General features: G+C 40.4%; 1 long non-coding RNA gene across 1 annotated transcript; it reads right to left on the bottom strand.

Annotated features, from left to right (window-relative positions):
- Positions 1-9277: 9277 nt before the first annotated feature.
- LOC123743246 (uncharacterized) lies at positions 9278-9533 on the bottom strand. Its single transcript, XR_006770053.1, has 2 exons — positions 9496-9533; positions 9278-9352 (listed from the first exon to the last, which is right to left on the bottom strand). It is a non-coding gene; the product is annotated as an uncharacterized lncRNA (long non-coding RNA).
- Between the last annotated feature and the right edge of the window lie 16481 nt (positions 9534-26014).

Here is a 26014-nt window from a genome sequence, read left to right as displayed (position 1 = left end):
CAGTTTCAAAACAGTTTTACTTAACGTTGCCATCAGGTGGCAGTCATTCCCATACAAACATTCACCATTGGTTGCTCAAAGATTTTCTTGGAGGTATATACAGGTAACTGCCAAAATAAAGAAAACAAAGTGTCTTAAGGTCTAAGCCCATAGGTCGCAATATCTACTAAGTTAATATATGGAATTGTTTTAAGATGGTCATAAAATTGATAATTTAGCCACTTGATTTTGAATTTGAGGACCCTGTAGATATAAAAAAATATGTATTTGATGAAACGTTGAATTTGGCCTTTACTGCTATAACCCATAGAAACACATTGATTAACACATTTGTACATGGCAAAACAGACAGTCCAAAAATAAATCGTAAGGAATAAGGTTTTGAAGTGTCTGTCTTATACACTGGCGTAACGCCGTTTCTCTGGATCCCCGCAAGTTTGGAGTGGGCCCCCACTCCCTACAGTGGGGAGCCACTACCAACCACTGTCCATGGTGCTGAAATTGGGACATATCTATGCGGTTGCCTATCGGATCGATGATAGGCTTTCTGTGGTGCCAGGGCATGTAGCTTATAGGTTTGCTTTAGCAAACGGATACATGTTTATTGGTAGGCCTATTTGGTCGTCATTTTCTCATGTTAAGCTTAACATTTCACAAAGCTGTACACAGTGCCGCCAGGCTGCCATGATTTAACATTCTGGCTGGTGGCAACAATGTAATCACTTGTTCAGTAATTAAAGTTGGAAATTTAAACATTGCAGATTGTAGAATGTATTTTCGATACAACAAAATACTAATCAGCAACCAGTTCATTTAGAAAAACATACAACTGTCCTGTATATCCTACCTGAATGACATGAGCAGTCCTCGTGCTCTCTCTCCCAGCTTGGATAGAAAGTTGTTGGGCGTATAACTTGTCTATTAATGCCAAATAACACAGTCATTCCACCCTCAAAACACTAGTTAACTGTGGATTGTTTCATTTTGCAGTGTAGTGTGATATAAAAATTACATACTTAGCTGGTTTGTTTGATATTAAAAGTTAACAATTAAAACTGAACAAATAGGACATTTCTGTTCTGTTTCATTCTGTGTTTTCATGGGCTCCACTCTAGTTCCTTGCAGCTAATCTGGGCGTATCGTCAACAGAGACGGCTTGAGCTGACAAATGAGTTAAAGACTGCATTACAAAGACAAGAATGTGTTTTAATAGAGATACAGTTGAAGTTGGAAGTTTACATACACTTAGGTTGGAGTCATTAAAACTTGTTTTTCAACCACTCCACACATTTATTGTTAACAAACTATAGTTTTGGCAAGTCGGTTAGGACATCTACTTTGTGCATGACACAAGTAATTTTTCGAACAATTGCTTACAGATTATTTAACTTATAACTCACTGTATCACAATTCCAGTGGGTTAGAAGTTTACATACACTAAGTTGACTGTGCATTTAAACAGCTTGGAAAATTCCAGAAAATGATGTCATGGCTTTAGAAGCTTCTGATAGGCTAATTTACATCATTTGAGTCAATTGGAGGCGTACCTGTGGATGTATTTCAATTCTTGACTTCAAACTCAGTGCCTCTTTGCTTGACATCATGGGAAAATCAAAAGAAATCAACCAAGGCCTCAGAAAAGAAATTGTAGACCTCCACAAGTCTGGTTCATCCTTGGGAGCAATTTCCAAATGCCTGAAGGTACCACGTTCATCTGTACAAACAATAGTACACAAGTATAAACACCATGGGACCACACAGCCGTCATACCGCTCTGGAAGGAGACGCTTTCTGTCTCCTAGAGATGAACATACTTTGGTGCGAAAAGTGCAAATCAATGCCAGAACAACAGCACAGTAAAACAACCTTGTGAAGATGCTAGAGGAAACGAGTACAAAAGTATCTATATCCACAGTAAAACGAGTCCTATATCGACATAACCTGAAAGACCGCTGGGCAAGAAAGAAGCCACTGCTCCAAAACCGCCATAAAAAAGCCAGACTACGGTTTGCAACTGCACATGGGGACAAAGATCATACTTTTTGGAGAAATGTTCTCTGGTCTGATGAAACAAAAATAGAACTGTTTGGCCATAATGACCATCGTTACGTTTGGAGGAAAATGGGGGAGGCTTGCAAGCCGAAGAACACCATCCCAACCGTGAGCATGGGGGTGGCAGCATCATGTTGTGGGGGTGCTTTGCTGCAGAAGGGACTGGTGCACTTCACAAAATAGATGGCATCATGAGGAAGGAAAAGTATGTGGATATATTGTAGCAACATCTCAAGACATCAGTCAGGAAGTTAAAGCTTGGTCGCAAATGGGTCTTCCAAATGTACAATGACCCCAAGCATACTTCCAAAGTTGTGGCAAAACGGCTTAAGGACAACAAAGTAGAGGTATTGGAGTGGCCATCACAAAGCCCTGACCTCAATCCTATAGAACATTTGTGGGCAGAACTGAAAAAGCATGTGTGATGAAGGAGGCCTACAAACCTGACTCAGTTACACCAGCTGTGTCAGGAGGAATGGGCCAAAATTCACCCAACTTATTATGGGAAGGTTGTGGAAGGCTACCCAAAACGTTTGACCCAAGTTAAACAATTTAAAGGCAATGCTACTAAATACTAATTGAGTGTATGTAAACTTCTGACCCACTGGGAATGTGATGAAAGAAATACAAGCTCAAATAAATAATTCTCTATTATTCTGACATTTCACATTCTTAAAATAAAGTGGTGATCCTAACTGACCTAAGACAGGGAATTTTTACTAGGATTAAATGTCAGGAATTGTGAAAAACTGAGTTTAAATGTATTTGGCTAAGGTGTATGTATACTTCTGACTTCAACTGTAGATTTGGAGTAGAACAATCCCTCATTGTCTCAAAATCATCCTTGCATCTGGGAAACTAAGCCAGGGTGGGGTTAAGACAACAACCCCCATGCAGATAATGACAGGATGAACCCAGAGTGGCTTATGATGCTCCTTTATCAGCATGAGGGGGGTTGAACCAACATTGTTAGTGTCAGCTATATATAGTACTCTGCATTTGTGTAAAGGTTAGTTTACCGGTCCAAAACTCAAGGGTGGGGGGTCGACCAGCCTCATTATTGCAGTAATTCATCTATATTAAATCAAATCAAATCAAAATCAAATCAAATTTATTTATATAGCCCTTCGTACATCAGCTGATATCTCAAAGTGCTGTACAGAAACCCAGCCTAAAATCCCAAACAGCAAGCAATACATGTGAAAGAAGCACGGTGGCTAGGAAAAACTCCCTAGGAAAAACTCCCTAGAAAGGCCAAAACCTAGGAAGAAACCTAGAGAGGAACCAGGCTGTGAGGGGTGGCCAGTCCTCTTCTGGCTGTGCCGGGTGGATATTATAACAGAACATGGTTAAAATGTTCATAAATGACCAGCATGGTCAAATAATAATAATCATAGTAGTTGTCGAGGGTGCAACAAGCACGTCCGGTGAACAGGTCAGGGTTCCATAGCCGCAGGCAGAACAGTTGAAACTGGAGCAGCAGCACGGCCAGGTGGACTGGGGACAGCAAGGAGTCATCATGCCAGGTAGTCCTGAGGCATGGTCCTAGGGCTCAGGTCCTCCGAGAGAAAGAAAGAAAGAGAGAAAGAGTAAATTAGAGAGAGCATATTTAAATTCACACATGACACCGGATAAGACAAGAGAAATACTCCAGATGTAACAGACTGACCCTAGCCCCCCGACACATAAACTACTGCAGCATAAATACTGGAGGCTGAGACAGGAGGGATCAGAAGACACTGTGGCCCTATCCGATGATACCCCCGGACAGGGCCAAACAGGCAGGATATAACCCCACCCACTTTGCCAAAGCACAGCCCCCACACCACTAGAGGGATGTCTCCAACCACCAACTTACCGTCCTAAGACAAGGCCGAGTATAGCCCACAAAGATCTCCGCCATGGCACAACCCAAGGGGGGGGGGCGCCAACCCAGACAGGAAGACCACGTCAGTGACTCAACCCACTCAAGTGACGCACCCCTCCCATGGACGGCATGGAAGAACACCAGTAAGCCAGTGACTCAGCCCCTGTAATAGGGTTAGAGGCAGAGAATCCCAGTGGAGAGAGGGGAACCGGCAAGGCAGAGACAGCAAGGGCGGTTCGTTGCTCCAGCCTTTCCGTTCACCTTCACACTCCTGGGCCAGACTAAATAAAGGTAATTGTTTGAAGAAATGACCAAATCTCTCTCAGTACTGAGTTTCCACGACATTAACCTACTATCTATAGCTATATACAGTATTTAGCTTCTATTTATACATTTTTTATAATAATTACACATCAAATAGCCTATCAATGAGGAAAAAAGTATTCAGCTTGAGGATAAATGTAGCCATTATTTATTGTTGAACTCAGCAGGTTTTGTCTGGCTAATAGCATACATAAATGGGCTGCAATCAAAGTCAATTAGATTAAATCCAACTTGAGAGACTCCTCTGGTCTTCTGAAGTTCTGTTGATATTGCAACCACATAACTCAAACACCGGTTCACCAGTATGAAGAAAATCGCAAACTGATTTTCTTTGTTGACAACAACTGTTGTCCACTAAAGATGATAATCTGTTTGTATCTGCCAATTTATTGGCTGTCCAGTATCCAGATGACCTGTCCCAGAGCATCCTCTACAGTTAATCACTTGTGTGATGTGTTGACGCCACAATTAAAGAGAATAAGAGGCTCAATTAAAGATGTTGCAGAACTGCTATATTTGAAGAACCACTTCCTTCTGCCCAGTTTCCCTGATGTTGCTACGGCAATAAAGCTGTTTTTAACCATCCCTGTAACTGTGGAGGTGTGTCCGGTACGCCAGTCGCCCTATATCTGAGAAATATAAGAAAACAAATAAATAAAATAATCTCGACCCATGTTTGGTCACGTTATTCGTGGCACGTTTTACCCCCATGCACTTTTTGCCATTATTACAGCCCAGTTCAGGGTTACCTTCAAATGACTCCCCTGAAGCTTGTGTGGCTCATAGAGCAGAACAGCCTAAACTTTTGTGTTCATGAGAGTCTCGGTTTTGTGAGAAGACCTCTAGAAAAGAAGACGTCCACTTTAGAGAGTTCAGACGTAAAGCTTGTGGATGTCATAGAGCCAAACATCCGACACTGTTGTTCGTGAGAGTCTCATCTTTCAATGCTGGGGACTTATTAGTTGTATCTCAAATGGTTCGGGTTTTACACACGATTTTGTGACGATTTTCTTGTGCAGATCCTCTCACGTGTAGAAAAAGACCACTTTCACAAGCCCCATGATTTGGAATAAGCGTAAACTTTATATCGGCAGAAAGAGGGGATTGAGCTGCAGCCACTACAATAAAGCTGTAAGTCTCTAGCATAAACACATGGGGAGCTATTCAATATTCAAAAATGATGTCTCCGTGTGATGCACGGGTGCGTCAATCGACTCTAATAGGGTGCTGGGCCTTCACGAGCAGCTAGAACAGCTTCAATGCACCTTGGCATAAATTCTAGTGTGTCTGGAACTCTATTGGAGGGATGCGACACCATTCTTCCACAATAAATTCGATCATTTGGTGTTTTGTTGATGGTGGTGGAAAACGCTGCCTCAAGCGCCGCTTCAGACCCCTATTTCAGCCACATCTATTTATTTTTTACCCCCAATCTCATGGTATCCAATTGGTAGTTACAGTCTTGTCCCATCGCTGCGACTCCCGTACGGACTCGGGAGAGGCGAAGGTTGAGAGCCGTGCGTCCTCCGAAACACAACCCAGCCAAGCTGCAGTGCTTCGTGACACAATGCCCGCTTACCCCGAAGCCAGCCGCACCAATGTGTCAGAGGAAACACCATACACCTGGCAACCGTGTCAGTGTGCACTGCGCCCGGCGCGCCACAGGAGTTAATAGTGCGCGATGGGACAAGAACATCCCTGCCGGCCAAACCCTCCCCTAACCCGGAAGATGCTGGGACAATTGCGCACCGCCCCATGGATCTCCCGGTTGTGGCCGACTGCCACAGAGCCTTAACTGGAACCAGGATCTCTATTGGCACAGCAAGCACTGCGATGCAGTGCCTTAGACCATTGCGCCACTCGGGAGGCCCCTATTTCAGTCACTTCTAACCATGGTAGCCAAAATAATGGCCAACCGGGAATTTTTATACATGACCCTAAGCATGATGGGATGTTAATTGCTCAATTAACTCAGGAACCACACTTGGAAGTACCTGCTTTTAATATGCTTTGTAGCCCTCATTTACTCAAGTGTTTCCTTTATTTTATCAGTTACCTGTACATACACCGTGAATAGATCAGTGAGACTAGGCTTTGCAGTCGTGTGACTAAGGAATTCAAATAATTTTGAAAAGGCCCTCATTACAAAAGTAACCATGACCATTACAGAATAACAGTGAAATCAAGAATAAATGACACCTTTGTCACATCTGCTCCTGCAACGCCCTCTACTGCTCATCCTGTGTCCCCTTGACTTGCCGCCACTCCCCCAATACTCTCTCCCTCTCCCTCTCTGTGTGTGTGTGTGTGTGTGTGTGTGTGTGTGTGTGTGTGTGTGTGTGTGTGTGTGTGTGTGTGTGTGTGTGTGTGTGTGTGTGTGTGTGTGTGTGTGTGTGTGTGTCTGTGTGTGTAGATAGGTGTGCTGGAGTCAGAGCAGATCCCCACCAGCTGCAACCTGTTCCATAATCAAGACCTCTACAAATACTCAGTCCTGCCACTTCCACACGGCCAGATCGTAATCGCTGCTCAGTCAGTCTATACATCTAGCCGTGTGTTACTATTAGATCTTGTTATCCTGGTTTCCTTGCCTGATGCTGTTTTCATCTCCGCTACAGTTCCGCCCACTCTGACTCTGGTCCCTGTCTCCAGTTCCACATCTCGTCTCGTCATCCTGCTACTCTGTCCTGGATTCCCCACTCTACTACTCCCTTGGATTCCCCTCCGGACCTGCTTACCCTGACCCAACCCCCCTCGCTCCAGCCTCAGCCTCTGCACCTGGTTTCCTGCAACTCACCTGAGCTTCCCCTGGCCTGCACTCCATCTTCCCCCTGTGTTTCAATAAATACCTTGGTTACTTCATCCAAGTCCCCTTGTCTGAGTCTGCTCTTGGGTTCCCCTGTTCCACTCCTTGTAACAACCTTGGGTTATATAAATGTCATTGCCATTCTGCACATTGTTTACAATCCCAGAACACAGGGTGCAGCAGGATCTGTGATAAATATTGTCTTTAGTGAAGAGAAGAGGAAATTAAAGGAGAGGAAATTGATGTAATATCAATATCATCATTCTTACCTTGCTTCAATTTGAATAAACTGCATAATAGTTTCTGTAAAAGACAGTCTAGTAATGCCCAGTTAAAAATGTAAGGAATGACAATCCCAAAATCCAACACCGGATTTGGTAGATGCCACCCACATTCAAGTGCCAAGCATATGTGCAAAAAATTCACATGATGGTACTATATCTAACTAGTTCATACAGATGTAGGATCTACATTTGATTACTCTTTTGTTGCTATGAATGTTCCTATGCCGCAGGAAAATTTACTGAAAAACCCCCACTAACACACGGTTCTATTAACAGTATTGCACATTGTCCAGCTAATAGCCTAACTACCGATCAAGCAACATTATGGACTGAACGTTCAAATCCTGTTGCTGCAAGATTATTTTGCAAAGACAATACTGGTCAAATGTACATAAATAAACCTTCCACGTGCCTTGAACATTACACCTTGGAAACCAAATGAAAAATAACCATGGATAAGACACAATATGAATGATTTCTTTCAAATAATTCCAGCTTTCATTTGTTTGGGTTGAGTTGGGGATTAAGGTTAACCCATTCCTCCTAGAAGGCCTAGACCTGACATATTCAAATACAGGGGAGATCATAGTTTGTTGACTCATATTTATTATCACAGAGCTGATCTTTGTATAAGATAATATAAAAAATGTTGCGCCTCACTCCACTTCATATACTTCCCTGCCCCTCGTAAATCACACGCACTCACATTAAATCACACGCACTCACATTAAATCACACGCACTCACATTAAATCACACGCACTCACTCAGTACTGTATTGTACAGTATTGTACAAAACATCAACTGTTTACAGTTTCTCGATTGTTTACACACATTTTCTGAAAGCATGCTTCATATTCTCAGAACTCTACACACAAATCAAAAAACACACACAATGGGCAAAACCCCTCAATTCTCCAGCAAAATGAAACTTTACATTCAAAACAATGTTATTTCTTATCAAAATGGTATTTTGTTTTCAAATGACACACACAAACCATCATATGAATAGACATTTATAAGAACCAGTTGAACACTGATGTGCTCATTGTAAAACACTATGATGAATGGAAAACACTTCTTCTCCATTCATCATAATGACTTAGGCCTTTTTTTGGTTCAGTGTTGCCATTACTACAGACAGTACATACATAAGTGTGTTGTAAAATATTTGAGAATATTGTTTTTATCCTCAGAACACACAAATACACGGTAACAAATATATTTTATTTTTCACACAAAAACAATGTACACAGTGTTCCTCCCATTCCCAACCAACACAAAGTTGCACATACAGCGGTCTACATACAAAACAGAATAATTTAATGTATACAGTTACAGTTACAGTAAAAAAAATAAAAAATATGCTGCATCCTCTCTTCTGTTGCGGTCTGGCCACAGCACCTCATCCACATCACAAGCAATGTTTTCCCTGGCCAAGCAGCGGGGGAAATATCGCCTAGCATGGCGATTCCAGCCATCAAAAGCATCAGCTGCTATATCTCCACATGCGTCTTCCATAGCTTGGAGAAGAGGTATACGCGTTTGTGGATTTCGGTCATACACTTTCCATCTCCAGGCAGAAAAAAATTCCTCAATAGGATTGAGGAATGGAGAATATGGAGGGAAATAAACAACTAAAACGCGTGGGTGGGCAGTGAACCAGTTACGAACCAGAGCAGCCCTGTGGAAACTTACGTTGCCCCAAATGACAACGTACTGGAGCTGCTCTGGGCCATCTACCTGATCTGGTGGAAGGAGTGTGTTGTGTAGGGTGTCCAGGAATGTGATCAGATGGGCGGTGTTGTAGGGGCCAAGGGTAGCATGGTGATGGATGACGCCGTGGTGGGTAATCGCTGCACACATTGTGATGTTCCCTCCGCGCTGGCCAGGGACTTTGAACAATGGCACTCTGGCCGATGATATTCCTTCCCCTCTTTCGTCTTTCTGTGAGGTTGAATCCAACCTCATCAATGAAGATGAACTGGTGCTCCACTGCAGCCACCTCTAGCTCAAGGACTCTCTGAAACACAAATGACAATATCAGAAATAGACATGGAGTGGTAACTATTGTGAAGCACAATCATTATGATTACAATACTGAAATATGTATAATTTATACAGTGTAGAGAGTATGCATCAATTGTGGGATTGTATAGGACTCACTTGCACATAGTTATATCGCAATTCTTTGACTCTTTCTGAATTGCGTTCAAATGGCACCCTGTAGACCTGCTTCATCCTGAGATTGTTTCTGCGCAAGACACGGTCCAGTGTTGATAAGCTTACCTTATCAATATTTTGAAATATCTCATTGTTTTCTATTATTTTTCTTTGTATTTGCCGTAATGTTATGGCGTTATTTTCTAGGACCATGTTCATGATTTCAGTTTCCTGTTCAGGAGACAGAACCCGTTCCCGACCACCTTGTGTTGGTAATCTTTCAGTTCTGACAAACAAATAGTCAAATACTGTAAATACAAAGTAGGAATACATTTCCCAAATACTTGAAACATACTTTATTTTTACAGTCCTACAGAACAGTCCACAGGGAATACTGTACTACTGTACTCATTGAGTACTGTATTGATATGCAGTACTGCAATTTTCTAGTGAGAGTAGATTTCTTACCTATTCTCATTTCGGAATGTCTGGATGATGGATGCTACAGTGTACCTCCTCGAATGTGTCTGTACTCTTTGCCCAGCCTCCCTCATTGTTAGACCATGGTTGACCACATGATCAACCAAAGTGGCTCGGATCTCATCAGAGATTACGGTCCTTGGCCTTCCTCGTCCTCATCCTCGTCCTTGTCCTCCCCGTCCTCCTCCTCTTACTCTCACTCCTCTGGCTCTGCCTCTGTTTCCAATGTTGGCATCCATTGCTCCAAAACAGAAGAGCTCACCTGTTGCCCTTTTATGCTAAAGCTCTGATTGCTAATTGTAAAACTGTGTGATGGGTGTTTGCCCATGTGATGAGTCAGTGTGCATATTTGAATGGCAGTGTGTTCATTGTGAAAACAAGAGATTTTCTGCATGAAAATTGTGCCAAATGCAAAGAATTGTGTGTAGTGTTTTGAAAAAAGTGTATTTTAGAACTGCAATTTGAGTGTAAAGCAGGAATTGTGCTTGTAGTTTAGCAGAATTGGTTCAGGGGGTTGGTGCATGAGTTACATGTTGTGGACATTGTGTCTCAAGTACCAGTATTTGTGTGTAAACAATTGAGAAAAACTGTAAACAATCATAATGCATATATGCAAGTGAAAAGTGGATGGATTCCCTTGGCAAAAAGAATCCATCCAGGTAGCCTAGTGGTTAGAGCGTTGGACTAGTAACCGAAAGGTTGCAAGATTGAATCCCTGAGCTGACAAGGTAAAAATCGGTTGTTCTGCCCCTGAACAAAGCAGTTAACCCACTGTTCCTAGGCTGTCATTGGAAATAAGAATTTGTTTGTAACTGACTTGCCTAGTAAAATAAAAAAAGGAGAAATGCTCACAAACAGGGATGTGAATAAATTTGTGCACCAAATTCAATAGAAATAAGCTTTTGGTGTGTCAAAAAGCTTATTTCTCTCAAATTCGGTGCACAAATTTGTTCACGTCCCTATTAGTGAGCATTTCTCCTTTGCCAAGAGAATCCAGGAATGTCCACCAGAACTGTTGCCAGAGAATTTTATGTTAATTTCTCTAACATAAGATGAGGCAGTTTTAGAGAATTTGGCAGACCACATGTATGTCGTCGTGTGGGCGAACATTTTACTGATGTCAATGTTGTGAACAGATTGCCCTATGGTGGAGGTGGGGTTATGGTATGGGCAGGCATAAGCTACGGACAATTAACACAATTGTATTTTATCGATGGCAATTTGAATGCACAGAGATACCGTGACGAGATCCTGAGGCCCACTGTCGTGCCATTCATCTGCCGCCATCATCTCATGTTTCAGCATGATAATGCACGGCCCCATGTCAGAAGGTTCTGTACACAATTCTTGGAAGCTGAACATGTCCCAGTTCTTCTATGGCCTGTATACTCACCAGACATGTCACCCATTGAGCTTTTTTGGGATGCTCTGAATCAACGTGTACGACAGCGTGTTCCAGTTCCCGCCAATATCCAACAACTTCGCACAGCCATTGAAGAGGAGTAGGACAACATTTCACAGGCCACAATTAACAGCCTGATCAAGCCCATATTTCTCCAAAAATGTAACCAACAACCCTGAATGTGTCAGATACACCTGTCACGAATTGCACAATCAGGTGCCTGCATTGGATCCAGTGTTGTAGGTGGAAAATCCAAAGACAATACATTTATAATAAGAGTTTGAGTGTGGATTTAGGCGTGACCTCAGGTATGTCTGTGTGTCTCAATAACTTTTTCATGGAACGGTTTGTCTTCTTTATTCTTCAGACACAATTATCTGGAGGGATTAAAATCATAAAGTACCAGTCCCCAAATGTGAAATGTGTCTGCCTCTGTGTTCAACCTCTCACATTTTGTCAAAGTGAGGCTGTGGGTGGTTACATGTATTTCTAAGAAAAATACCTTGGCATTGAGTCAAAGCTACCAAGGAAGGACGCTAAATTGAGTTTTAGTGCAGTCATGGTCTCCTTCAGATGTTTGTGCTTTCATGAGCTGAAGGTTATTGAGCTGCCTTTGTAGCTAGGACACAATAGACTGACAACATTCAATGCGTAGTGTTTGCACTGAATGTGAAAGGCTGTAAGTATGAAAGCCACTGAAATAAGCCTCAGGGTATCTTTTGTTGCCAATGCTTACTTTAATACACAATAATATTCCATTGTGGGAAATGTCTTTAAGGCAGTTCCAGATAAGTTTGTTGAGTCTAGTAATGTTGGGAGATTGGTATGCAAGAAGGAGTTAATCTGAGAATAGGGATACCACTAGTGACGAAACTGCACATGTGAAAACATGACTGCATGTGAAATAAATGTCACAGCATGGGGATGCAAAATTTCAACATGTGATACCATCAAACCATCAAACGTCAATGTTTTTTACATATGAAAATGCAATTCCATATGTGAGAATTAGATTTTCACATGTGAAACTGCAAATATGTGAGGTGATAACATGTTATTCTCCTCATGTGAAAAGGTGGTGTTAACGTGTTTAATACATGTGAATATTTGGCTTCATGTGAACAACTGACCTCATGTGTCTCTTGATTTCACCTGACAATTTCAGCATAACATGTGAAAACAGCTATTTCACATCTGAAACAGCTATTTCACATCTGAAAATGCGATTTCACATGTGAAATTGCACATTTGACATGTTTTTTTTAAGGGACGTAATGAAATGCTATGGCGGTTTTCAGTGGTGGATAAAGTACTCAATTGTCATACTTGAGTAAAAGTAAAGATACCTTAATAGAAAATGACTCAAGTAAAAGTGGAAGTCACCCAGTAAAATACTACTTGAGTAAAAGTATTTGGTTTTAAATATACATAATTACCAAAAGTAAATGGAATTGCAAAACAAAGTAAAAGTATAAATCATTTCAGATTCCTTATATTAAGCAAACCAGACAGCAAATATTTTTTTGAGATTTTTATTGACGTATAGCTAGGGGCACACTCCAACATAATTTACAAACAAAGCATTTGTGTTTATTGAATCCGCCAGATGAAAGGCAGTAGGGATGACCAGGGATGTTCTCTTGATAAGTGTGTGAATTTGACTATTTTCCTGTCAAAATGTAACGAGTACTTTTGGGTGTCAGGGAAAATGTATGGAGTAAAAAGTACATTATTTTCTTTAGGAATGTAGTGAAGTAAAAGTTGGCAAAAATACAAATAGTAAAGTGAAGTGCAGATACCTAAAAAAACTACTTAAGTAGTATGTTCAAGTATTTTTACTTAACTACTTTACACCACTGGGGGTTTTAAGGTAAGTGGTACGCTGTTCAGCTAACATTTTTGAAAACATCTCTAATCAATATAATTACATTTGACATGATCACTTGGATTTGAACTCACAACCTCTGTATTTGTGGTAGCAGACTAAACTCCATTACATGGTGAAGGAAATTTCTGATGAACTTCCCCAATGACGTGGAGCCGAGACCAGGCTTTGTGGATCTAGCTCTGATTACATCGATCCAATACTTTCAAAAAATGAAATGCCCACCATATTTGTCCTCTGTAGTTGCGTGGCTTTCTTGTTTGCTGAAGTCCATACTTGTTAATCGAATCCCACCAACAATGTTAATTGAATACCACCAACAACTCTTTTATTGTTGTGATTCAATTGGCACATGCGCATTTGAGCTGAGTTGCCATTTTAGAGCAACAACAATGAGAAAAAAGTTGTTTTATTTGATTAACGGGGTAGCAGGTAGCCTAGCGGTTGTTGGGTATCCCAGAGTGTTGGGCCAGTAACCGAAAGGTCACTGGTTTGAATCCCTGAGCTGGCAAGGTGGAAAAATCTGTTGTTCTACCCTTAAGCAAAGCAGTTAACCCCCAACAACTGTTCCCCGGGCACTGATGTGGATGTCAATTAAGGCAGCCCCCTGCACCTCTTTGATTCAGAGGGGTTGTTTTAAATGCATTCAGTTGTGCAACTGACTAGGTATGCCATCTGCACCGCTATTTTAGTAATCGGTTAATCTCACTATTCTCTCAACATGGATTTCAGTTACTTATTTAAACAATTTGAGGGTTTTCTGTATACTTGTCCAATGTTGCCCTTACAAAAAATGTGAAATAGCTGTTTTCACATGTTAAGCTTAAATTTCATATATTACATTTAGAGTTCAGATGTTAACATCACCTTTTCATATGTGAGAAAAAAAACATGTTTTTACCTCACATGTTCATTGCTGTTGGACATGTGAAATTTGCTGTTTCACATTTTAAAATCAATCACATGTAAAACTCACATTTGCAGTTTCACATGTAAGAAAACGTAACATGTGAGAATCTCCCTTTCACATGCGTAATTGCAAGTTTTGATATGAAAAACAATCGTATTAGAAAATACAATTTGCAGTTTCACGTGTAAGAAAACTTGACATTTGAAAATGTCACACATGGAATTGGATTTTGACATGTAAAAAACAATCACATGTAAAAATCACATTTGCAGTTTCACATGTAAGAACGCCACATCAATCTCACTTTCACATGTGGAAATGGAAGTTCACACGTGGAAACTATTCACATGTGAAAATCTTATTTGCAGCAGTTTCACATGTAAGAAAACTCCACGTCAAAATCTAACTTTCACATGTGGAATTGCAAGTTCACATGTGGTGGCGAAATAGTGTTATTCTCCTCACATGTGAAAAGGTAGTGTAAACATAGCAGTAGCAATGTTTCTAGATATGAAATAGCTAATTCTGTAATGCCATTCGATAAAAAGGTAACTTAGCCTACCTAAGCATAATAATTCAAATGTGTTAAAAATAATTATTTCTTATTTCATGAGCCATCCATTTGGGGGGGTTACTGTTGCAGGCGCACACCTCTCTTCTTCATACGTTGGTCGGTGGTCGTTGGAAGAAGCCCAGTGAAAAGAACAGAGAAGCTAGCGCTCCTTATTTATCCTGTTTAACATGTTAAAGTAAATCAGTTAACTCAAGTTAACTTTGTCATTTTAGTGCTCTTTCTTTATTGCAATGTCTTAAAGCGTTCAAAATACACTGAAAACATCCAAAATCCATAATCTATACAGCTAAAAACAACAATGCGATGTCAAAGCAAGTTGACATTGAGGTTACAAAAAAGTGTGTTTATCAATTTACCTGATTTTGAGAACCATTACTTTGTACAAAGTCAAGATGTCAATTTTCTTGTAATGCTTTTTGTATACAAAATCAGAAAATGTCAACTCCATTTGAGCAAATTTTGAATTTTTCCTCATTGTTGTTGTTGTTGTTGTGTATTTTACCTTTATTTAAGCAGGGAGTCACCATTGAGACAAAGGTCTCTTTCATAAGGGAGCCCTGCATATACAATTTCATGAGACAAATAAAAAATAAAATACGGTATAAAACAAGTAAAATACAGCACAATACAAATATTCCAGAAAATCAGTTACATTCCTCAATAAGAACGTCCCCAATAAATACTTTAAATTGCCCAAGCAGCACCAGAACATCCAATTGTAATGCAGTTTGTAGTTGGTTCCAGCAATGAGGTGCTTTAAAACTAAAAGCGGATTTATCTATATTTTAACAGAGAAGTTAGATAAGTCGTAAGCTTGTGTAATAGGGCTTTGTAAAGAAAAAATGAATAATGAAGTAATCTATACAGGACTTTAATGAGGACCAGCCAACCTTTTGCTACATGATGCAGTGGTGAGTAATAAAATGGTCACCTGTGATAAAGGGCTATGGTAGACGGCATCCAAAGGTTTAAGAGTAGTGGCTGCTGCAATCTGGTAAATGGTGTCACCATAGTCAGGAACTGGCAGGAAAATCAATTGTACATTTAGGGAGAGGCAAGATCTATTTAAAAAAAACACACTTTACTGTACATTTTAGCTTTTTAACTTGCTCATCCATATGTTTTTAAACATTAAACCTTTGTCAATCCAAAATGTCCAGATATTTATAGGTGGGAACCCGATCAATGGGAGAACCAATAAATACATATGTAGTCCATCTGAAACAGTTTTGCAAGAAGTAGAGAACAACACATATTTAATTTTGCCCACAATAAGTAGTTTTAAAGTTTTAAACCAACCAGTGTTTTCTGTAAAGCAACAAATTCAGATTGTAGCTATAACATATCCTGGTCAACAGTTGGGGCAATGGCATACATAAATGCAACAGCGTTGTCTGCATACAGATTAATATTACACGTTTTAACAGATAGACAAATATTATGTATATGAATAGTAAAGAGAACAGGTCCCAGTACTGACCCCTGCTGTACACCTTTTGTAATATCCAGGAATCTAGACTTGAAACCATCAGAAATCATGCATTCTGTCCTATCTGACAGATTATTCTCAATCCATTTGCAAGAAGCCGGATCCAGGCCTATTTCAGTCAGCCTTGGAATGAGAATGTAATGATCAACAGTGTCAAAGGCCTTGGAAAGGTCTATGAATAAGGCAGCACAATGGTTTTTATGATCTAAGCTATTTAACACAATCTAGAACAAGCGCAGCAGCTGAAACGGTGGTATCGCCAGGTCTAAAACCAGATTGGTGCACATTTAGAATAGAATGAGAAGAGAAAAAAGTTCTTAGCTGAAACTTGGCCAGGGATTCTAAAACTTTGGAAAGGCAAGAGAACTTGGAAATTAGACGGTAGTTACGTTGTTTCAGAGATTTGACTACTTTTCAGAAGTTCGCTGGATTCCCACCATTCTCAGATACACAGTTCAACAAGTATATTGACTTTGCTTTTCTAACCAGACATCTATTTCTCAAATGTCTGAAGGGCTGCCAGTCAGACATAGTATCAGTCAATCTAGCCTTAGCCCAAGCGACATTTCTTTCCTGTAATTTTTCAGACAATTCATGCATGAACCAAGGGTTTGATCTATCCGTTACTCTTAGTTTTGTATATGGAGCATGCTTATCGGCAACAGTGTTATTAAACAGAGTGGCCTGATCCGAGTCAGAGATAGAAGACATTAAAATGTGAAAATGCACATGTTAAAGTGTAGCGGACATGAGTTGGTCATGGTTGCTCATGGTTGCTCATGGTCAAGTAACGAGGTAGCCCCACCTGCGAATAAATAATTAGTGTAGGCCCTCTTGGTCTAATGATTGGCTTCTCCTGTGGGAAATCTGGGTTCTAATCCTGCCAGTTACAAAAGCACACATTACATTTTTAATATCATAATGTGAAATGTTGGGAGAAGACCTGATGTTTTTCACGTGATTTGTTCATATGTAAAAAAAATTCATGTGAAATGTCACACGTGTCCAAAAACCACGTGTCTGACTTGTGAACTTTTTCAGGTGATTTGTTCAAGTGTGTTCACATGTCCGAAAACCACTTGTTTTTTTACGTGTTCTTTTCAGATGTGATTTTTTTTTTTTTTTCAGATGTGTTTTTTTAGTTGTAACTGTGGTGGGCCTTTTTATTATGTTTTGATGTTACTCTTGAATCACTATGATAAATATAATAGTTTTTCTTGAGTGTATTTTTAACAAAGCTGGGATTTACTTTGAAGTCCAAAGTATAGGAATACAGATGAAATCAGTTATTGACACAGACATGGTGGCGTAGCAGGAAGATCAGAATGCCGTGAGCCAAGAGGTTGTAAGTTCAAGGCGAGGACATGTTGAATAATAATTACTGTATAAATAAACATACACAATGTATGTCAAATATGCAATTTGAAGACTGTGTGGGGACGTCCTAGCAACTCCTTTTTGTTTGCAGGGTATCACCTGTGAAATCTCATGTGAAAAATATCCACATGTGAAACTTCATGTGAAATGTTCCAAAACCACATGGTTTCACATGTGAAAGGTTCAGTGATCACATTTGAACATCCACATGTGAAACCTCAGGTGAAATATCATCACGTGACGTGTTCCAAAACCACGTGATTTCACAAGTGAAATAACATTTTACATGTGCAAATCATAACACTCCAACTCTGAAGATCTACTTCAGTCCTTTTCAACTCAGGTGTGTGCAGAATTAAATCACATTTTATTTACTCAGCGTGCACTGGAGTCACTAGTGCGTGATGAGACAAGGACATCCCTGCCGGCCAAACTCTCCCCTAACCCGGACGGCACTAGGCCAATTGTGCACCGCCCCAGCTGCAACAGAGCCTGGACTTGAACCCAGAATCACTGCACTGCAGTGCCTTAGACCACTGTGCCACTCGGGAGGCCCCTATTTCAGTCACTTCTAACCATGGTAGCCAAAATAATGGGCACTTCTGACCATGGTAGCCAAAGTAAAGGGCACTTCTAACCATGGTAGCCAAAATAAAGAGAGCAAAAAAAAGAAGAAAAAAGCACAATCAATGAATGAAGGATAGACTGTAACTTAGGAAAACTTACATTTAAATGTAATTCCCTTTGAAGCTTCTCACATGGGTTATCTGTATTCCTCCTTACATAAATAGACTGTCAGGTTCCTCATAGTGAAAACTCTATATATTCTCTGCAAAGGGTTTAAACTTCGCTGTATTTAGTCTCATAACCTTGTGATACAGCTTCAAAATACTTAACTTCCTAGTTTCTCTGTGCAGTGCCTCTGTGAGGGCCTTGTGATGCTGCCAGTGAATGTCTGGAGCCCACCATCTGATAACCATTTACGGGTTTCTATTTTCCAGGAGAAAATAAAGTTATTTCCACGGAGACGAGATTAAACAAGAAACAGGGTGACGTTAAGGTAGATAAGTGCCAGCACAATGTATCCCTGAATGGCGGACGCATCTTTTCGTTACCTCGTGATGTTTTTCTGCGTTCCTGAGGTCACCTGATGGGCCGGCTCAATTACGGACTGTGTGGACAAATCATATCTATGGAAGAGTAATTTTGGTCTGATTGAAAGCATCTCTCAGCCTATTCACCAGTCTTGCATGGTCAGCCCTCTCTTGAATATAGACAAAGTCTAGCCTGAGAGTGAAGCCATCCCATGAATGCGGAGGACACTTTGTGTTAGGTCAGGGATGGGCAACTCCAGACCTCGAAGGCCTGATTGGTGTCACACTTTTGACTCAGCTATCACACCTGACTCCAATAATCAACTAATCATGATCTTCAGTTTAGAATGAAATTAGTTTAATCAGCTGTGTTTGCTAGGGATGGGGGAAAAGTGTAAGACCACTCTGGCCCCCGAGGACTGGAGTTGACCATCCCATTGTTACTCAAAAAGGATCGGACCCTTTTTTTTTAAATTTTAGCCTAAAATGACATACCCAAATCTAACTGCCTGTAGATCAGGACCTGAAGCAAGGATATGCATATTCTTGATACCATTTGAAAGGAAACACATTTAAGTTTGTGAAAATGTGGAATTAATGTAGGAGAATATAATACATTAGATCTGGTAAAAGATAATACAAAGAAAAAAACGTTCATATTTTTTTTAATAATCTTTCAAACGCAAGAGAAAACTTGTGGTCAATCCTCAAGAGGCGGGTGGACAAACTCCAAGCATTGATTATGCAAGAATGGGCTGCCATCAGTCAGGATGTGGCCCAGAAGTTAATTGACAGCATGCCAGGGCGGATTGCAGAGGTCTTGAAAAAGAAGGGTAAACACTGCAAATATTGACTCTTTGCATCAACTTCATGTAATTGTCAATAAAATCCTTTGACACTTATTAAATGCTTATAATTATACTTCAGTATTCCATAGTAACATCTGACAAAAATATCTAAAGACACTGAAGCAGAAAACTTTGTGGAAATTAATATTTGTGTCATTCTCAAAACTTTTGGCCACGACTGTTCAACACAGGCAAGAGAATATCCATGACCAACATCAACCAGAGCTAGCAATAGCTTTGAATGTCGAGGCAGCCTCCCACGCTCCTAGCCTCCCACGCTACTTTCTGTCCCTAACACTAAAACTGAAAATAAATAATAGAAATACAAAATAGAAATTGTTTTATAAACCTCAAACTAAATAAAAACGAGTAAATCAGTCTGAAAACTAACTGAAACTAAACTGAATTTGTAATTAAAATAAAAAATGAATAGAATTAAAAACTCATAGAAAATCACAAAACTATAATAAGTTTATTTTCAAATAGTCTCTATAATTCAACAATGCTGCACAGTAGCATTGACGTTTTTGGCAAGATATTGGCCAAATCAGAGAGACTTGCAGACAGGCTAATAATGAACTCCACATATCAAGATGTTTGATCATGATATTCTTTGATAGGAATAATCAAAATGTGGGTATGTGTAATCAGAAACTGACAGTTTGGGTAAATGCCAGATGGGCTGGTCCATTTAAGGCATGTGGGCCTGTCTAAATGAGGGGAATTGTGCAGAATGATCAGTATTTGCCTAATAATACGGGCCTCAAGGGAAAAAAATGGGCCGGTGTGTGGGCGTCATGCCTGGGACAATTTCTGGTCCCAGTCCGTCTCTGTGTGTAATCCAACATGACATAATCCAGAGCAATTTAATATCATGATGGAAATTCTGGAGCACCTCAGGCTTCTGTTGAAGGCCCAACTCTTTTCCCCTCTGAATCCTGGTTAATTTCTCTTTTACCTGTTAGACAGTAATTTGGACTCTTCTCTACTGATCTTGACTTTTTCACTTTTTGTCCTAACCGTTTTGTGTCTACCTAGACTCATTGTTCATTTCTCTTTCTCATGAACAATCTAAAATCAAGAACAGTGTTGATTAGATTGACTTAATGTCTGCCTTTTGATTTCAGTAACATATTGTGACACCATTTCTTCAACAACGTTTTGAAAAATCTGAATGGAATTGTGACACAATATTCTTAAATGCTTTAAGGTCTGGGGAGTTTCCTGGCCATGGACCCAAAAAATGTATGTTTTTTTTCCCCGAGCCACTTAGTTATCACTTTTGCCTTATGGCAAGGTGCTCCATCATGCTGGAAAAGGCATTGTTCGTCACCAAACTGTTCCTGGATGATTGGGAGAAGTTGCTCTCGGAGGATGTGTTGGTACCATTCTTTATTCATGGCTGTGTTCTTAGGCAACATTGTGAGTGAGCCCACTCCCTTGGCTGAGAAGCAACCCCACACATGAATGGTCTCAGGATGCTTTAGTGTTGGCATGACACAGGACTGATGGTAGCGCTCACCTTGTCTTCTCCGGACAAGCTTTTTTCCAGATGCCCCAAACAATCGGAAAGGGGATTCATCAGAGAAAATGACTTTACCCCAGTCCTCAGCAGTCCAATCCCTGTACCTTTTGCAGAATATCAGTCTGTCCCTGATGTTTTTCCTGGAGGGAAGTGGCTTCTTTGCTGCCCTTCTTGACACCAGGCCATCCTCCAAAAGTCTTCCCCTCACTGTGCGTGCAGATGCACTCACACCTGCCTGCTGCCATTCCTGAGCAAGCTCTGTAATGGTGGTGCCCCGATCCCGCAGCTGAATCAACTTTAGGAGATGGTCCTGGTGCTTGCTGGACTTTCTTGAGCGCCCTGAAGCCTTCTTCAGAACAATTGAACCGCTCTCCTTGAAGTTCTTGATGATCCGAATGGTTGATTTAGGTGCAATCTTACTGGCAGCAATATCCTTGCCTGTGAAGTCCTTTTTGTGCAAAGCAATGATGACGGCACATGTTTCCTTGCAGGTAACCATGGCTGACAGAGGAAGAACAATGATTCCAAGCACCACCCTCCTTTTGAAGCTTCCAGTCTGTTATTCGAACTCAATCAGCATGACAGAGCGACCTCCAGCCTTGTCCTCGTCAACACTCACACCTGTGTTAAGAAAATAATCACTGACATGATGTCAGCTGGTCCTTTTGTGGCAGGGCTGAAATGCAGTGGAAATGTTTTTTTTTAGGATTCAGTTCATTTGTACGGCAAAGAGGGACTTTGCAATTAATTGCAATTCATCTGATCACGCTTCATAACATTCTGGAGTATATGCAAATTGCCATCATACAAACTGAGGCAGCAGACTTTGTGAAAATTTGTGTCATTCTCAAAACTTTTGGCCATGACTGTAGGCCTATAGCTTGTGTTTTTTGGGGATGTCAGTTCTTGCTACTGGGGGTCAGTAATTCATAAGGTGAGTAATACATAGGTTTGATTATGTTTAAATTATAAATCAATCTTAATATGACGTGGATTTAAAATGATAATCGTCGGTGTCCCACTCAGATTCAGACATCTCTGCCTCGCTGTTCAAAGCTATTGCTAGCTCTGGTTGATGTTGGTCATGGATATTATCTTGCCTGTTCTGTAATAGCTTAATAGAATTGACTATGTTCGTCCCGTTGTCAGTTACTACGAGTAGGATTTTCTCTTCTGGTATGTCCCATGTGTCCAATGTGCGGTCAATTACCTCTCCGGTGTGTGGATGCTAAATCTGATAGAGGTTGAGCAATGCATACTGTGCCTTGTTGGAAGAGGGGTGATAGAAGTAGGCTAATATGCCCATAAACCAACCAGTCAGTCCTTTCTTGCTCCATCCGTCTACACACAGGGTTATGCCTCTTTCAGAATCTCCTTAACTTTCTATGTTACTGTATCCATTTGCAAAGCAAACTCTAGCAACGCCAGGAGTTTTACATTTGGGATCAAGTGTTTGGTTGAATTTTCTGAAGGCTAGTTCATCGCACAGTGTCGTGGACTTGCCAGACTGGATGAATAAATTAACCGGTGCTGCTTCTCTCTTTTTTTTTAACTCATTTGAATTTGGTTACCATGTTTCTGCTCTTTTCATGCAACCCGTTAAAGTTGGTTGTCCAGCGATGCCCTTGACGTGCAGCTACTAATAGCTGGTGTCTATCTCACCGTGTCTTTATCCTGACATTTGTTTTATGATTCCTTGTGGGCGCTGTTCAGATGAACTTTGAGGTTGGTTGGATTTTCCCATTTATCTCTGTTCCACACATGCTGCTGACACTACAACACATTTGCTTTTGTATTTTCCAGCAATGTACTCAAAACAATCCCATACAGGGCTTTACCTTTTGCTGCCGCCATTGTTCACACTCACCGTCAGCGATCACCCTCTGATTTCTTCCCTGTTAGCTAGATAGCTAGTGATAGTGATGCACAAGCTAGTGTTACTGGCAGCAACATACTATACTGTGGTGACCAAAGGCAAACAGCAAACCAAATAAATCAAGATAAAATAAATGAACATAGTAATATCCATCCTTAATTTTATTTGATACAGTAATTGTGTGATACAAGTAAGGCATATTGATAGAGATACTAGAATAAAATAATAATTCCTTTGAGGTGACGTATTGCTATTATAAACTGGTTACCAACGTAATTAGATCAGTAAAAATAAAATGTTTTGTCATACAGGTGGTATACTGTCTGAGAAACCAAGCTGTCAGTCAATCAGCATTCAGGGCTCAAACCAGCCAGTTTATAATGTTGAATACGGAGTCCTTATTACTTAGTTTAAGAGGGTGCAATGACTTGTGTTCTTAATGCGTTTGAGACAATCAGTTGTGTTGTAACAAGGTAGGCGTGGTATACAGAAGATAGCCCTATTTGGTAAAAGACCAAGTGCATTATGGCAAGAACAGCTCAAATAAGCAAAGAGAAACGGCAGTCCATCATTACTTTAAGACATGAAGATCAATCAAACTGGACAATTTCAAGAACTTTGAAAGTTTCAAGTGCAGACGCAAAAACCATCAAGCGCTACAGTATGATGAAACTGGCTGTCATGAGGAACCCCACAGGAAAGGATGCCCCAGAGCTACCTCTGCTGCAGAGGATAAGGGCTAAGCTGTCACCAAGGCAAAGGGTGGCTACTTTGAAGAATCTAAAATCTAAACTATATTTTGATTTGTTTAACACTTTTTTGGTTACTACATGATTCCATATGTGTTATTTCATAGTTTTGATGTCTTTACGATTATTCTACTATGTAGAAAATAGTAAAAAATTGTAAAAACCCTTGAATGAGTAGTTGTTCTAAAACTTTGACTGGTAGTGTATATAGCACCTTTCCAGATGTCATCTACCACCAACGTGAAGCACCCACTTCAGATCAAAATGTTTTGTAAAAGAAAATATATAAAACTAGTAAAATTCCTCAGAAAATAAAGGTGCAAAATAGAATGAATGCATGGAAAGTGGAATGGGTTAAACATTATGATACTAAATGTAAGTACTTCATAGGGTTGTGGAACTATGGACTGAGTCGGGATGACCTGTGATACCACCATTTCTGTTGCACATCACAACAGGTAAAGATGTGACGAGCATATTTATGCTAGGCATTCATGAGTAAAGAAGCAGATCTTCCTCCACCTTCACAGCAATAATATGTCTTAGCATGACTGTGTAGTGGGTTGGTTGATCAAATCACATGGAATGGGAGCAGGTTCAGTGAAGCAGTGTGTGCTAAAATAACAGTGTGTGCTAAAATAACAGAGACAGGAATGATAAAATGTCAGTTGAGTTGTCATCATATCACAGGAGGTTGGTGGCACCTTAATTGGGGAGGAAGGGGCTCATGGGAACGGCTAGAAAGGAATGAGTAGAATAGTGTCAAATACATAGTTTGATGCCATTCCTTTTGCTCCGTTACAGCCCTTATTATGAGCCGTCCTCCCTCAGCAGCCTCCACTGTGCCATATGAATGTAAATTGCAGCAGTTGAAATTGAATCTGCAAGTGAAAGTTCACTCTAAGGTGCTGTTTTATACAGTTGAAGTCGGAAGTTTACATACACCTTAGCCAAATACATTTGGGTGAATTTTGGCCCATTCCTCCTGACATAGCTGGTGTAACTTAGTCAGGCTTGTAGGCCTCCTTGCTCGCACAAGCTTTTTCAGTTCTGACCACAAATGTTCTATGGGATTGAGGTCAGGGCTTTGTGATGGTCACTCCAATACCTCGACTTTGTTGCCACAACTTTAGAAGTATGCTTGGGGTCATTGTCCATTTGGAAGACCCATTTGCAACCAAGCTTTAACTTCCTGACTGATGTCTTGAGATGTTGCTTCAATATATCCACATAATTTTCCTATCTCATGATGTCATCTATTTTGTGAAGTGCACCAGTCCCTCCTGCAGCAAAGCACCCCCACAACATGATGCCGCCACCCCCGTGCTTCACGGTTGGGATGGTGTTCTTCAGCTTGCAAGCCTCCCCCTTTTTCCTCCAAACATAATGATGGTCATTATGGCCAAACAGTTCTATTTTTGTTTCATCAGACGAGAGGACATTTTTCCAAAAAGTACAGTATTTGTCCCCATGTGCAGTTGCAAACCGTGGTCTGGCTTTTTATGGCGGTTTTGGAGCAGGGGCTTCTTCCTTGCTGAGCGGCCTTTCAATTTATGTCGATACAGGACTCGTTTTACTGTGGATATAGATACTTTTGTACCTGTTTCCTCCAGCATCTTCACAAGGTCCTTTGCTGTTGTTCTGGGATTGATTTGCACTTTTCGTACCAAAGTACGTTCATCTCTATGAGACAGAACGTGTATTCTTCCTGAGCGGTGTGACGGCTGCTTGGTCAGGTGTTTGGAAATTGCTCCCAAGGATGAACCAGACTTGTGGAGGCTGATTTCTTTAGATTTTCCTATGATGTCAAGCAAAGAGGCATTGAGTTTGAAGGTAGGCCTTGAAATACATCCACAGGTACACCTCCAATTGACTCAAATGATGTCAATTAGCCTATCAGAAGCTTCTAAAGTCATGACATAATTTTCTGGAACTTTCTAAGCTGTTTAAAGGCACAGTCAACTTAGTGTATGTAGACTTCTGACCCACTGGAAATATGATACAGTGAATTATGTGAAAGTGAAATAATCTGTCTGTAAACAATTGTTGGAAAAATTACTTGTGTCATGCACAAAGTAGATATCCTAACTGACTTGCCAAAACAATATTATTTTAACAAGAAATTTGTGGAGTGGTTGAAAAACAAGTTTTTATGACTCCAACCTAAGTGTATGTAAACTTCCGACTTGAACTGTATATAAAGAGGGAAAATGCAGTTCTAGTTATGCAAAATGTTGAGGGATTTCTTACAGACAATACAAACATTAGGCTTTTATATTTACACACTTCATAAAAAATCTATGATTTGATCAA

This window comes from Salmo salar, chromosome ssa05 (assembly GCF_905237065.1).
Source record: "Salmo salar chromosome ssa05, Ssal_v3.1, whole genome shotgun sequence".
Classification (NCBI taxonomy): Eukaryota; Metazoa; Chordata; class Actinopteri; order Salmoniformes; family Salmonidae; genus Salmo; species Salmo salar.
This window is presented reverse-complemented; position numbering and strand designations above follow the sequence as displayed.